Source organism: Cinclus cinclus, chromosome 18 (assembly GCF_963662255.1).
Source record: "Cinclus cinclus chromosome 18, bCinCin1.1, whole genome shotgun sequence".
In the NCBI taxonomy this organism is placed as follows: Eukaryota; Metazoa; Chordata; class Aves; order Passeriformes; family Cinclidae; genus Cinclus; species Cinclus cinclus.
The window spans coordinates 4725416-4738726 of NC_085063.1; the positions used below are offsets into that span (position 1 = coordinate 4725416).

At 46.0% G+C, this 13311-nt stretch overlaps 1 long non-coding RNA gene across 1 annotated transcript; it reads right to left on the reverse strand.

The window, feature by feature from the left end:
• Positions 1–559: 559 nt before the first annotated feature.
• Positions 560–8048, reverse strand: LOC134051414 (uncharacterized). The gene is made up of 3 exons (XR_009933782.1): positions 8012–8048; positions 2989–3071; positions 560–2596 (listed from the first exon to the last, which is right to left on the reverse strand). It is a non-coding gene; the product is annotated as an uncharacterized LOC134051414 (long non-coding RNA).
• Positions 8049–13311: the final 5263 nt, after the last annotated feature.

Genomic DNA, 13311 nt, shown 5'->3' on the forward strand with positions numbered 1-13311 from the left:
CCTTGCTGAGCAGCTGGGCTCCTCCTGAGCCCTCACCCACACACCGTGTCCCAGCTCCCCAGCAGAGCTCAGCTTTGAGGGACACCTGCCTGTCCCTCTGTCCTGCCTGGTGGGACCAAGCCCAGGGAGGGACAGGAGCCACCACACTCTCAGGCAGCAGGGGGACATCACAGAACATTCAACCTACAGCTCCCTCAGGAACTGAACCAGCTCTGGCAAACACAAAGAAATACAGAATTCACTGAAAAAAGACATGTTTTGATTTGGTTTAACATGCCGAGATAGTTTGATCTGGATCCACTAGACTGGAATGATACGTTTCATTTAAATCTTCTGGATGAAAGAGAAAAATCTATGCATTGATTTGATTTAAAATATTTTATTTTTCATGGAAGATTATATTTTTACACAAACTGCATTATCCACATACACAAACACTTAAGCACCTTTAATTACCACACATCAATGAGTTTGCTAACAGACTTCTTGGGATCTCTAGAACCTTATTCTCAGTTATGGTAAAATCCCTTTACATCCTCTTACTCCTTGCTACCTGGAGCCATAAAATGGGAATGAAGTAGTTATGGAGAAAGAGTAAGAGCCCACAGCCAGAGCACATTTCTGTCTGCCTGGGTAGAGGCACAGGGGCTGTGCCTGTCCCCCACCTGTCAGCTCTGTAAGAGTCACCTGGTGACTGGGGAAGGTGAGAGAAAACAGCCCAAGGCTCTCAGAAGGATCCTTCCAAGGGATCCTGGTTACCTTCCCCAGCAGCAGATGGGGTTTGCAGCACAGCCTGCCCATAAGGTGTGAGGTTTGGGATGCTGCAGGCTGCAGCTCCCAGGCCAGCCAAGCCAAGGCAAGTGTTAGCACAGCTCCTGTACTCCAGGTTGTGCTGCAAAATGAGGCTGCTCTCCTGGGCTGCGGTAGGATTGCAGCACGCTTAAATGCCTCATTAATGAGGCCTCTGTGAGCACCACAGAGACAAGCAGGATTTTAGAGGGGCAGAGCTTTTGTGCTTTCTCCTTTTCCACGGGGGAGAATTAAACTCACCGTCCAATTTGCAATTGCTAAGACAAAACTGTGCACGTGGAATTGGATTTGCTAGCACAGTTTGTGCCTCCATCTAATTGTTTTTTAAACTTTGCATCTTGGGAAGGATTAGCAATCATGGTGTTCTCAGAGACTTCAGGTTCCTTTGTAAAATTTTCATCCCATCATATTCCATATGTTTCTATTGCTCTCAGGGAAACAAAGCCAAGTCATCCTCTGACTAAGATCTGACTAAGATCACAGAGCACATCAATCTGCTGGACAAAGCATTTGCAGTCTGTTTAAGAGATTTAAACAAACTCCTCTAGTGGGGAAATTTATACCAGGAATAAATATAAATCTTGTTAAGATGATTATTTGTGTACTTATTTTAATGGTGCATGCAAAGAGAACAATTTTCTTAAGGTTTTTTTTTTTTTTTTTTACAAGAGGAGGAGTGAGAAGGTGTTCATAGGAGGATGCCTGATTAGAACCACAAAGGCCTGGTATTTGCAGGAGTCATTCCTTCAAGCCTTGCCAGCCCTGACTCAGGAGCACCAGAAAAGCTGAGATGTAATAACAGCTTCAACCACCCTTCCTGATTTGACATCTGCTGGAATTAAAAATACTTCAGGCTTTAACCAGTAGTGAGACATAACCACTGCCAAAGGCCACACCATCATCGAGGATATGCCCCCACCACCCACTTTGACAATTCACACGTCCTTGGCTTCTGTTTTAAAGTCTCCTCTGTGGAATTAAATGTGAGACAAGGGCTTGGACCCTATAAAGATCTGGCCTCTCATGCCTTTAGAAAAATTCTGAGCTATTTAAATTTTTGAGCTTAAACTAACATGGGTTCTGTTTCTAAAGTGTTCTTAAGTCCTCCTACTCAGGGAAAAAGGATAAAAATATCCCACCACACCTGCTTAACTTGCCCACTTGTAACAGCCACTGCTTTTCAAGAACAGGTGTTTCAAAGTTTTCCCCTAAACTGCTTTTTTTGAATATTTGACAGGTTAGATATTTAGGGATTTGGGCAATGTGCACCAAAACAGAGGAAAGAACCATAGGGATTTTGGGCAGCATCCCAGCCATGGCAGCACTGTAACACCCATCCCTTCACTCTGACCCCCACAAAACCCTCTAAACTCAGTTCCTGCATCAGAGGTTGCTCCCCCTCCATCGCTCTGTTGTAGGCTTGTAGTCTTGGGCAGGCTCCTAAAAATAGAAACTCTACCCTTTCTCATGTCAGTAAAAGCAGGGCACCAAGTGCTTTTAATCAGCTTCTCGTCTCTGGAATAAGGAGGATTTCCCCTCTCTGGTCAACAGCCACCGGTGGCAGATGTTTGGTTTGACTCCCTTTGAACACTGGCAGTGGCATTTCCTGAGCTGCTGCAAAGCACCAAAGCTCTGCACCAGCTCCTAGCTCTGGGAAATCCTGGCTGGCTGCTCACACCCATGCTCTGGAAGCATTCTTTTATCTTCCCAACGTTCCCTTCAGGCTCTTTGTTCCAAGGCTGCAGAACATCTTCACGCAGTCCCAGATTCCAGAGTGCAATGCAACCTCAAGGAAAAGGATGAAAGTATGAACATGATTTTTTGTTTGGTTGGGATTTTTTTATGTTTTTTTTTGCTTTTTTTGTGTGTTTTTGTTTTTTTGGCTTTTTTTAGTTGGTTAGTTGGTTCTTAATAACAAAACAAAACAAAGCAAACAAAAAAAATTAAAAATAAACAAATCCCCCTACCATTAAAGTGGTGGTCATCTTCCTCCCTTACAAATCTGCTCATTTCTTTGAACATCAAAGCCACAAAGTTCTGTGATTCCTCCCCTATTCATCCCCTTTTTTACTTCAAAAACTTTTCATATTGTACCATAAGCACCAAAACCAAATCCTGGTTTGCAATTGGTTATAAAATCTGTTATTTTAGCTCATACTTCGCATCTACTTTTCCTACCTTGAGCTTGCTGATGGATGGCACTGACACACACACCAACTCCTTCATTACAGATTTTATTACGATTTTATTATCTATTTTACCTGCAAAGGAGAAGGGTTGTGAAACCCAAGAGTTTGGATATTGAACAGTGTTTAAACACACCTCACACACATTTCCCTGGATAAGATCCCCTTCCTTTATGACAGACCCAGATTCAGCCCACCCAAGGCAGACGTGTGACATTGAAAGGCAAATCTTATTTTTTAAGCTGGGGGAGGGCAAAGGAAACATGGCCAAGAGCTAAGTGAAAGCAGAGGACAAGAACACGGAGATATTTTCAAGCTGGCAGCTCTGAAGGTGACAGATGAGACTGAAACTGAACCAAAGCTGCTCACCAGACCTTTGAGACCATCTGAGGTGAGACAGAATCAGCAAAGATTTCATTACTCACAAATCCCTCCAGATGTCTTAAATAATTCATAGCAAGCACTGGGACATACAGACCAGGAGTTCCATTAGGAGGCCCATCGGATGGGATTGTTTTTTGTTCATGAGGGTGAGTCACACAAAACGCACTATTACATAAAGCAGGATGTCTCGTTAATGACATCAGTCTGGGCTGTAATGTCCCAGTGCCTGGGAGAGCTCAGGCAGGCTCAGTCCATGTGCTCATTGCTCCAGAGAGTCCCACAGTGTTTCTCTGCAGAGTCACCCCTCGGTCCCTGTGTGCCTGTGCTGGGGGTGCTGAACCTTTCCCCAGCAATGCCACCTCTCTCATGAGCTGCCCCATAGGACACAAATCTCCTTGTTCTTGCCCCTAGCAGGGCGCAGCTCCAGCTGGGCACCCAGCAAAGGAAAACCCATCCCTGAGCCAAGATCCTGCCGCCACCGTCACCTCTGGGAACGCAGCAGAGGCCGAAGGAGCAGCGTGGGTCACTCCAGTGTTTGGGATCACACAGCAGTGCTGCACCGTGGTTTTGGAGCACGGGGAGCTGGAGCTTTCAGCAGCAGCTGCCAGTGTTTGCCCGCACACAGGTGGGAGCCGTGCCTGCCAGCTGCAGGGCAGACCTGGGAGCCTGGATTTCCACACCCAGGCCAGCTCTGTTTGCACAGATGGTGGTGCAAAGGGGTGCTTCTCACTTCAGTCCTGCCTCCTGCACTTACCCAGATGAGGGGAGCTGAATTTCATGAAGAAAAATATCCTGCAGTGCATGGGGAGGGAGCCCAGGTTCCTCCTGCCACTGTGCAGACAGCAGAGACCCTCCCTGGGGAGGAACCAGCAGTAGCTGGAAGCTATAGGCTGGCAGCCCACCCCATCTGTGCAGCCTCTGCCCACTTTTGGAGCTTCCTCCCACCTTTTCCACGAAAATTGTTGTTATGGGAGACATACACCACTTCACAAAGTCAGTGTTCAAAAATCTATACAATCCTGTGGAAGACTGCTTCAGCCTCAGGGTCAGAGGGTGAACTAAATAAACTGCCCAGTCCCCTCCAGGCTCCTTTCTAGTGTCCTACAGTTCTCCAGGCAGGACTGTGCTCAGTGATGGATGCTCATACCCTGCAGAGGTGTGAGAAGAGATGAGAAATGTGAGTGGGAATCAGCACGGGAGAGCATCCTGTAGGTGATTCAGGGGAGCGTCGAGGTCTGCACCAACATAACCTTTCAGAACAGCACTCACCCCATGCCAAGTCATGTCCAGACTCCACACCTGGATATTACCAAAATATTGCTGCCAGGACAGTCTTGGTTGCCTGTACAGAATTTCTAAAATTTAGTGCTGGGGAGAAAAGGTCAGGGAACATCCTTGTGTATTTTGCTCTCCAACAGCTATTCCATGTGAGTGTATCAAAATGCAGGAGCAGTGACAGGGACAGATGATCTAGAATTCTCTGCATTATTAATATACAGTGAAAGATGAGGCAGCTTTTGTAAAAAATATCTCTCTGCGTGTTTAATATACGATGATCTAACCTCAACACACTGCCATTCATGGCGCTGTATTAAAACTCAGCTAACATTTTAAGTCCCATACTGAAAAGAACAGAAAATATTTGCTAAGTTCAAACACTCCTTAATGTTCCACACTTGGAAGTAGGACTATTAAGATAAGAAGAACAAAACACGAAGGCGGGGAGAGAAAATTCAGTGACAAATGCCAGTGGAAATGAAGTAGAAGGGGAAACAAAGGGGAGGAAAAGTGGAGACAGAGTTCAAGATATGCCCAGACTCCACCAGCTCTAAGGAATTCAACCTTCCCCATGGGATGCTCAGATTGTGACTGCAGAGAGAGGCAGCACCACATCTCACAGTGCTGGAAGGTGCTTCCTTACTCCCCATGAGCCTCCAGCTCTGTAAGGCACCATCCACTCAGGAATGCCTTGTCTAAGATGAGCAGTTTACCCCAGCACTCCGAATCACAGGTCCTGATCCCACCACTGCACAAAGCCCATTCACAGCTCCAGCCTGGCTCTTGGAACCAGCTCTCATCCTGAGCCCAGCCTCGTGACAACTAGAAAAAAATAAGCAGCAAAATCTCTAAAGCACGGGGCAGGGGGGGGAGATGGGATGTGCCAGGCCCTTGTGGAGCCTTTCTCCTCCATGAGCCCTGAATGGTCACATTGTGTCTCACCCTCTAAAGGAAGCGTGAGTACGGCAGAGCCAAGCCTTTAAGCTGTGTAGTAACCAAATCCCAGGAATACTTTATCCTAAGCTCTTTAACATGGAGTGCCTGAGTAGCACGTGTAGAAACCAGCCCTAATGCTTGCAGACAAGCCAGGACTCCAGGAGACATGGGTTTCTTCCTGTTATGTTAAGCTGAAATAGAATTATATGGTCTTTAGTTTACCTTGCCATGCAGAGACATTAGACATGGATTTCTCTAAAGCCAGAACATCACAAGCTACCCAAACAACCCTGTCATTGCAATTTCACAAATTCCCTCTTTTGTGCATCTCTGAGCTCTGACTGCAGGAAAACTTCATCTCCTCAGCCCACTGCCATCTGGAGCAAGGTTCAGACTCAGTCACAAGCACAGAGGGAAAGGATATTTCTGGAGAACAGTGGGAAGGTGATCTCTTTCTGCGTCTCGCTGTGGCATTTTGGTCTCCACTGCATCATCTGGAACCACTGAGGGGACATTACTGAGAAGATAATAAGAATTCTGAGCTCTTACAAAATCTGGGATATGCAAACCCTCAGTCTCCTCAAAAGATTATCTATCTCAAATTATCCTAATTCATCCGGGAGACTGGAGTGGGTCCTAGATCATCTGCAGAGCATCAGCAGGAGATCCTCAGCAGCTGTGGGGATTTTGTGTCTGAGCCACCCCAGCTCTGGGGAGGACAGAGGTGGAGGGTGTTCAAATGGGTCAATTCCAGGTTAAGCTTTATATGGAACATCAAAACTTTAATTACTGGATTAAAAATGGACATTAGAGGGTGCCTTTTAACGTCCTCCCATCAAGGAAACAGGTGGTACCCACTGCTCTGCACAGCTTAAGTAACACATCACCTTCAAACCACCCTCCTGCTGTGGTCTGTGTCATTCCATCCTTCCTTCAGCAATGCCTGGTATCTCTTTGAATGGCTCCAGTTTCCTGACAACCTTCCTTGGCCATTTCAGTGTTCTTGCTCTTTCTGCTGTGGCCCTGCCTTACAAGGCAAAGCTCCTCCACACCCCACAGGGCAGAGACCAGCAGGAGAAAAGGAGAGATGCTGATGTTGTCACAGGTAGGTGTTACAAGCCCATGTCAGACAGGCTGTTTGTGTCTGCTGGCCTTAGCTGGAGGTGCTTGGATGCTTTTATACATCTTGACATCCACGCCTCAGATAAGCTGCATCCCCAAAAAGGCCAGAGACAGGCGTATCGTTCTGTGATGTTAGTTGCAGCTTTGTCCAGCACAGCACGGGGAAGAAGAACAGCTGCAGCTCAGGCAGTTCCACAAGCTGTTGCTGGCAGGGCTGTTCCAGGCAGCGCCTGTCAGGTCTGGGTGAGCTGGACACTGGTAATTGGGCAAGGCTGTTGTTTGTTACCCCCTTGCGGTCTCTTGACTTTTCATCTTGATTAAAGACCATTCTGAAGGATGGAATTAGCAAGGCAGGGTTCCTAATCCACTCACTGTTCCTGCAACCCAGTCATCTGCCCACGCACTCATCCTCAGGGCTACCAATTAGGGGCACCAGCTGCTAGCCTGGATGCCAGGACCAGGAGCTATTAGTGCACAGACCATTAGCTTTAAATGGCATTTGGAGCTTCTGAACGCATTAGCTTGGTGTGATTGACGTGCACTACAGCCATGTGTGGCTCACTGGCCTTTCTGTCAACCATTTCTTCTCCAAAACTATGCTGGCTTCCCAGAGTGAATTTGGTGGAACTTCTCATAAAAGCATCTTACCCAGGACAGTCAGGTTCTGTACTACTTAAAGAGCTGCTACCTACTTTAACCAACTCCCTTGGCATCTTTCCTCTGAGACAGGAATTGCAGTGGGCTGTATGAAAGGTTGAGGATCTGGTCTCTATTTTTAGCCCTGTCATTTACCCAGTTAATGGTTCCAGGGAAGTCATTTCCCATCTTTCTGCTTCAGCAGCCCCATCTGTAAGGTGGTAATGAAGAGTCTGTACCATAGGGTTTTGAGATCTATGCTTGTAAAACATAAAGTAAAACCCAGAATTACCATGTCTGCCTAAAGCAAAGGTTGAGAGGAAGTCCCATGGGCCTTTGCAGCAGTACCTGCATGGATTATTTTGCAAATCCTGTTCTGCCATGCATCATGCCTGGATCCCCTGCACTGACCTTGACAATCTCTACAGGGTTGGATCACTGGGGGCTGTAGCTGTCCCTGGGTTCCCGGGAGTGGTGGTACCATTTCCAGGTCATAAGGAGATGACAGGAACACATGACAAAGGGTGCTCTTATTACCCACTTTATGGCTGATCAATCCATCAGCACAGCCAGAGGCATTCAGACTTTGATTTCAACTTGTTTGCCTCACACCATCTTCATTTCCTCAGTCTCAATCAGCTCAGTGCTGGGCTACTCACCTCCCTTTCCACTCAACTTCCCCAGATGGTCTCCTCCTCCAAGCTAGAATAACGTATTTAAATTTATCCAATGGTTTTCATGACTCAGATTTCCCATAACTGGCTGGTTTTTAACCGTCCTCTGCTCCACCTGTTCAGACATCACAGCAACCCTCTCCCTGGCTCCTCAGTGCAGGAGAGGCTCACACAGCAGCTCCAGAGAAGCTTCACAGTCACAAAACCCACGGTCTACAGCTTGGTCTGTGGCAGCTCTGGAGACGAACCACGACTTTTAGATTCTGCTTCAGTTTTTTTTTCTTCTGGGGAGGAAAGGTACATCCTGACAGCAGCCATGCAGACCTCCTGCTCAGATGGAAAAGCACATTTTTATTCCACCACAAAACTCATTCCCCTGAATATTTCTCATCTAAATACAAATGCAATCCAACAGAAAACTCATCCAACAACCACAACAAATTCACTGTCCCCATAAACAGATCATTTTCTGGTTTGGACTACAGTAGAGAAATGCAAATCCTTGTATACAGAGGTTTCATTCTCTGAGTGGATTGCATCAGAACACCAGGCAGGGATTTTAAATAACACATAAGGGATCAAGGTTCCCCTCTGTACAGCTGTTCCTTGAGATACAAGCTCCCACACCACACAGGTACTTTTGAAAATGTCACTGGGGCCTGCCAACAGGACTCCTACTCAAAGAAAGATATTTTCAGGGGAAAAAAAAAGTCCCAGAGTCCTACTGACATTCAATGAATCCTTTGAAACTGCTGACAGGAATATGAGGTGGCTCATCATGGCCTGGAGCAGCTGAAAGCCAAATGCAGGGAAAGCAGGTGGGAGAGATGATGAAGTGAGATGAAGCTGAGAGAGGAAGGAGTAGAAGGAAGATGGATAAAAGGCTGGCTATTGCTAGGATGAGCTGTTAGTTTGGATTTAAATGCAATTTGAAGTTTGAGAAGGCAGAAATTAATTAAACTACAGGATATTGTCCTGCCATCTTTTTCCATAGGCTATTTCCAGCTGCCACAGAAATCACAAACCATATAAAACCATTCCTCTGTCTTAGCCCAGACCCCACAGGGCACTAAATGCACACACCTCAGGCAAGAATCTGGCTCCAAGAAAGGACAAATGATGGCAAACAAAGTCTTGCCTCAGTAGCCCAACAGCTTTGATGACGTGGCACAGTTTACTCCAGCCAGGGTGGGCTGTATCAGCTTAGAGATAAACAAGGTAAATGTCTAGATGCAGAAACCCAAATGAATGAGAGATGCTGCGTGTCAGAAAATAAATCCCCTTGCCATAAAAGACAAAACAGGAAGGGAAGATCAGCAAGGGCTAACAGGCAAGAAACTAATTGCAGATTAAATTTACTCTTCAACCATGTGCACAATCAGATGAAAAATATTATAAGGCAGCAGTTTTGGTAGCAAAATGTTGACAAAGCTATCATCCATCACTCCCCAGCTCAAGCAGCAAAGCTCTGCTGGAATATGTCAAAATGGAGCTGGTGTGGAGTCTTCCAGGCTTTTTATTTTAAGATGTTAGGAATATTTTGGGATTAAACACATAGCACATGATCTCTCAATCTGTCATGGTGACAACATGCCCTTACATCCTCTGACCTCAGAAAGACAATAATTTGTGAGGCTGCCTAACGCTCATCCATCCTTCAGGATGTTCAGAGGTTCAGCTTTTCCCCTTCCACAGGCACCCACTGAACCTGCTCAGGCTGTGTCCATTAAAAACCTGGACTCTGCAGCCAGAGGACAGTGAGAGATGGATGGTGCTGGCATGCAGCCACTTCAGGGAGAGAGGCAGGATCAGCCTCCCGTGGACAGAGACAGACTAATGAAACCTTCAGGACTGGTATGCCATTACCCTGTTTGCCAAATGTATTACAAATGAGTTGTGTATTTCCATGTGCATTTCCAGTATTCTGCCCCTAACCCCAGGGGCAGAGCTGGCATCTGGACCCTGAGAGTCTGTGTAACATCAAAGGATGCAGAGGCATGGTGGTGCTGTGGCTGGGAGAGAGGCCATGGATATGGTTCTCTTTGAATTCCAAAATTTAAAAATTAAAATGGGATTCTTCATATCTTAAAATAAGCTTCTGGGGAGGAAGCTCCCATTGGCCTGAAAGCAGAGCTCAGCAGGGTTCAGGGCTGTGCATCTTCAGGAAGTCAGGGAGTTTGTTCAGAGCAGGGTAGCAGTGATGGAGGTGGCCAGAACATACAGTTCTTCATTAAACAGTGATAAGTTAATGAGTTGCTGTGGCCTTTCCTGCAGATCAACCTGAAAGTGCTGTTTGGAGAGGCAGGGATCTGCTTTCAAACTTCTTGCACTGAAATTTATTTTTTCTTTTTTCTTTACATCTGGGATTTCTGATTAGTTTTATTCTTATAAAATTTCTACTAAAGTTTGGTAAGCTAAAAAATGTTTAGTAAAAGTCAGTAAACGTAAGTTTACTTTTACATTAGTAAAAGTTTAGTAAACTTTTTGAAGTTTAGTTTAATTTCTTCTGAAGCATTAAGATGCTTCCATATCCATCCTCACTAATTTCTAGTCATACCATGAAGTCTGAGAATAACTAAAATTCTAGTGATTATCAGGAACTTCCTGCAGGGAAAAAAATAGCAAGCAAGAAATCAACTTTAAAATAAAATAAAATTAGATTAAAGAAAAAAATATCCAGGTAGTAGAGATCCATCTGATTTCATCCAAACTCCCCCCAGATGAGAGTAATCTCCAAAAGTCAAACACAGAGCACTATTTCATGTTCTCTGCATTAACCTTTAGAGTTCAAAATGCTCATCTGTTCCTCTGTCCCCTCGCAGTGGTGTTTGCAAGCGACACAAACATTCGTTTCTGCCCTGTGCTCTCCCTAACCCAGCCCAGCCTGTGCACGCCTTGCAACAATTTTCTCTGGAGCGAGTCCGAGCGCGGTCTGCTCACGCTGGCGTCTGTCTGCCATCACAGGTGCCAGCCCTGTCACTCCCAGCTCCGGTGGGCAGCAAGGACACCAAAGGTCACCTTCTACATACGGTGTGTTCTCCTGGAGGCAGGAGAGAGCAGGAGGAAACCCAGATTTCCACCTGCCTGACAGGAACCGAATGCTTTTTCCCCTTTTCCTTCCCATTTCCCATGCTGCCAATGTGGCTTGGTGCTTCTGGGAGCAGGTGGATGTGCTCAGGGCAGGTGAAAATGAACCAGCTCCCCTTCAAGGCTGTGGGAGCTGGTGCTGCTGAGAGGTAACTCCAGAAGTTGTGATGGTTTTCCTTCGGGACAGGATCCCTCACCAGCCTTTGGGTGCTGACACTGCCCTGACACCCCAAGGTTGTGCTGGGCACTGAAATGAGGTTGGCTCGCTGAATCACAGAATGGTTTGAGTTGGAAGGACCACAAGAGTCTCTAATTTCACCCCAGCCATGGCAGGGACACCTTCCACTGTCCCAGGCTGCTCCAAGCCCCAATGTCCAACCTGGCCTTGGGCACTGCCAGGGATCCAGGGGCAGCCACAGCTGCTCTGGGCACCCTGTGCCAGGGGCTGCCCACCCTCACAGGGACCAATTTCCTCCTAATATCCCACCTAAACCTACTCTCTTCCAGTTAGAAGCTACTCCCCCTTGTTCTGTCACTCCAGGCCCTTGACAGAAGCCCTCCCCCAGTTCTCTTGAAGCCCCTTCAGGTACCAAAGGGTCACAGTAAGCTCACCTCAGAGCCTTTCCTTCTCCAGCCTGAATGAACCAACCTCTCTCCCCTTCCCCACAGCCTTTCCTCACTGTCGTGTGCTGTGTCCACTGCCCACAGAAGAAACAATCTCTGTCCCACCCTACGCTCCCAAGGCTGGCTTGGGAGGGACACAGAAAGAGGACAGCAGAGGGAAGAGAAGCCAGATCATCCATCTTTATTGGAAAAGGATCTCATCCTTACTGCAGATAGAGCCACAAGGATTTTCTTTTTGATCCTTGAGGTTTATTTTCTTACTGTTTCTCTATCTGACACCAGTCAAAAGGGATTGGGAAAAATATAAATGATACTTTTAGTGTTTCATAAATGGAGCTGTATCATCCCAGTGATTCAGTGACAGCAGAAAACTATGGGATGGTAAGGAATAGAACAGAGCTGGGAGATTTATTTCCCATTAGAGTGAGGCAGATGGGGAACAAGGGGCCACAGGCAAAGGCAAATAATTTGATGGGGAACCAGAACCAAAATGTAGAAAAAAGCAAAAATCAAATCAAGGCAGACTAAGTTTTCAAGTGAGAAGTTTCACTCCCCCATGAAAAGTGGTCAATTCTACAAAAGGATACTTTCAGGGACACTCCCAGTTTTACTGGAATTGTTATTATTTTTCAATTTTCACTAAATCATCAGCCCAAAAAAGTGTTAGCGCCTCCAGTAAAGAAGTTGCAATACACTTTTTTCCATTGAAAATATAGGTGAAAGCAAAGACTTACATACAGTTCTCCCATCAATAAAATCCGAACCTCCCATCAATAAAATCTAAATTCTCCCATCAGTAAAAATTAAAATCAAACATTTGAAACAACTAAGCCTATTTCAGAGCAGGAGAGGGCTCTGTGTCATGCAGAGCCTGTGCACCAGGCTGGCAGAGGGATGCACCTCTGCTGGCTCAGGAATAAGGACCCATTTGCTCCATCCCTGTCCTCTTGAAGCATTATTTTGTTGTGCCTCTAACTGTGTTCTCCAAGCAGCTCATCCCTCCTCACGTCACCCTCATCTCTTCTTCTTGCATCCCTGATGCTTCCTCTTGCCATGTGAAAAGTTTACAAAGTCACTAAGATAAGAAAATATCGACAAACACCCACATGGTACTAATTTAGTAACACGAATTGGAGAAAATATGTAATTTTTTTTCCCCATGTAGGCTGTTCCAGCACAGGAAACAATTGGTGCAAACTGCACATTTTGAAGCGTATGTCAGTGCACAGAGTCCCAGCACAGATTTTGGCAGCAGCAGCAGCAGTAGCTGTGAGGAAGATCTGTAGCAACCAGGATCAAGTAATGAAGCAATGAAGACACTAAACTTTTTCACCGTGCAGCCAAAGCAAATATCTTTTAGTCCTTCATGCATGAGTCTTCTAAGTGTAAACTTTTCACAGTAAGACAAAGGAAATCATCTTCAGATTTCAGTGAGAAGAATGACTCAGATAGCCCCAGGCAACAAAGATCTGAGCAGATAAAGAGCAGTTTTTGACTGCCTTTGGAAAGGCATCTGCTGATTTTTGTTCTTGTGCAATATTGCTTTAAGCCCACAGAGTGGTTAATGGGAAGAT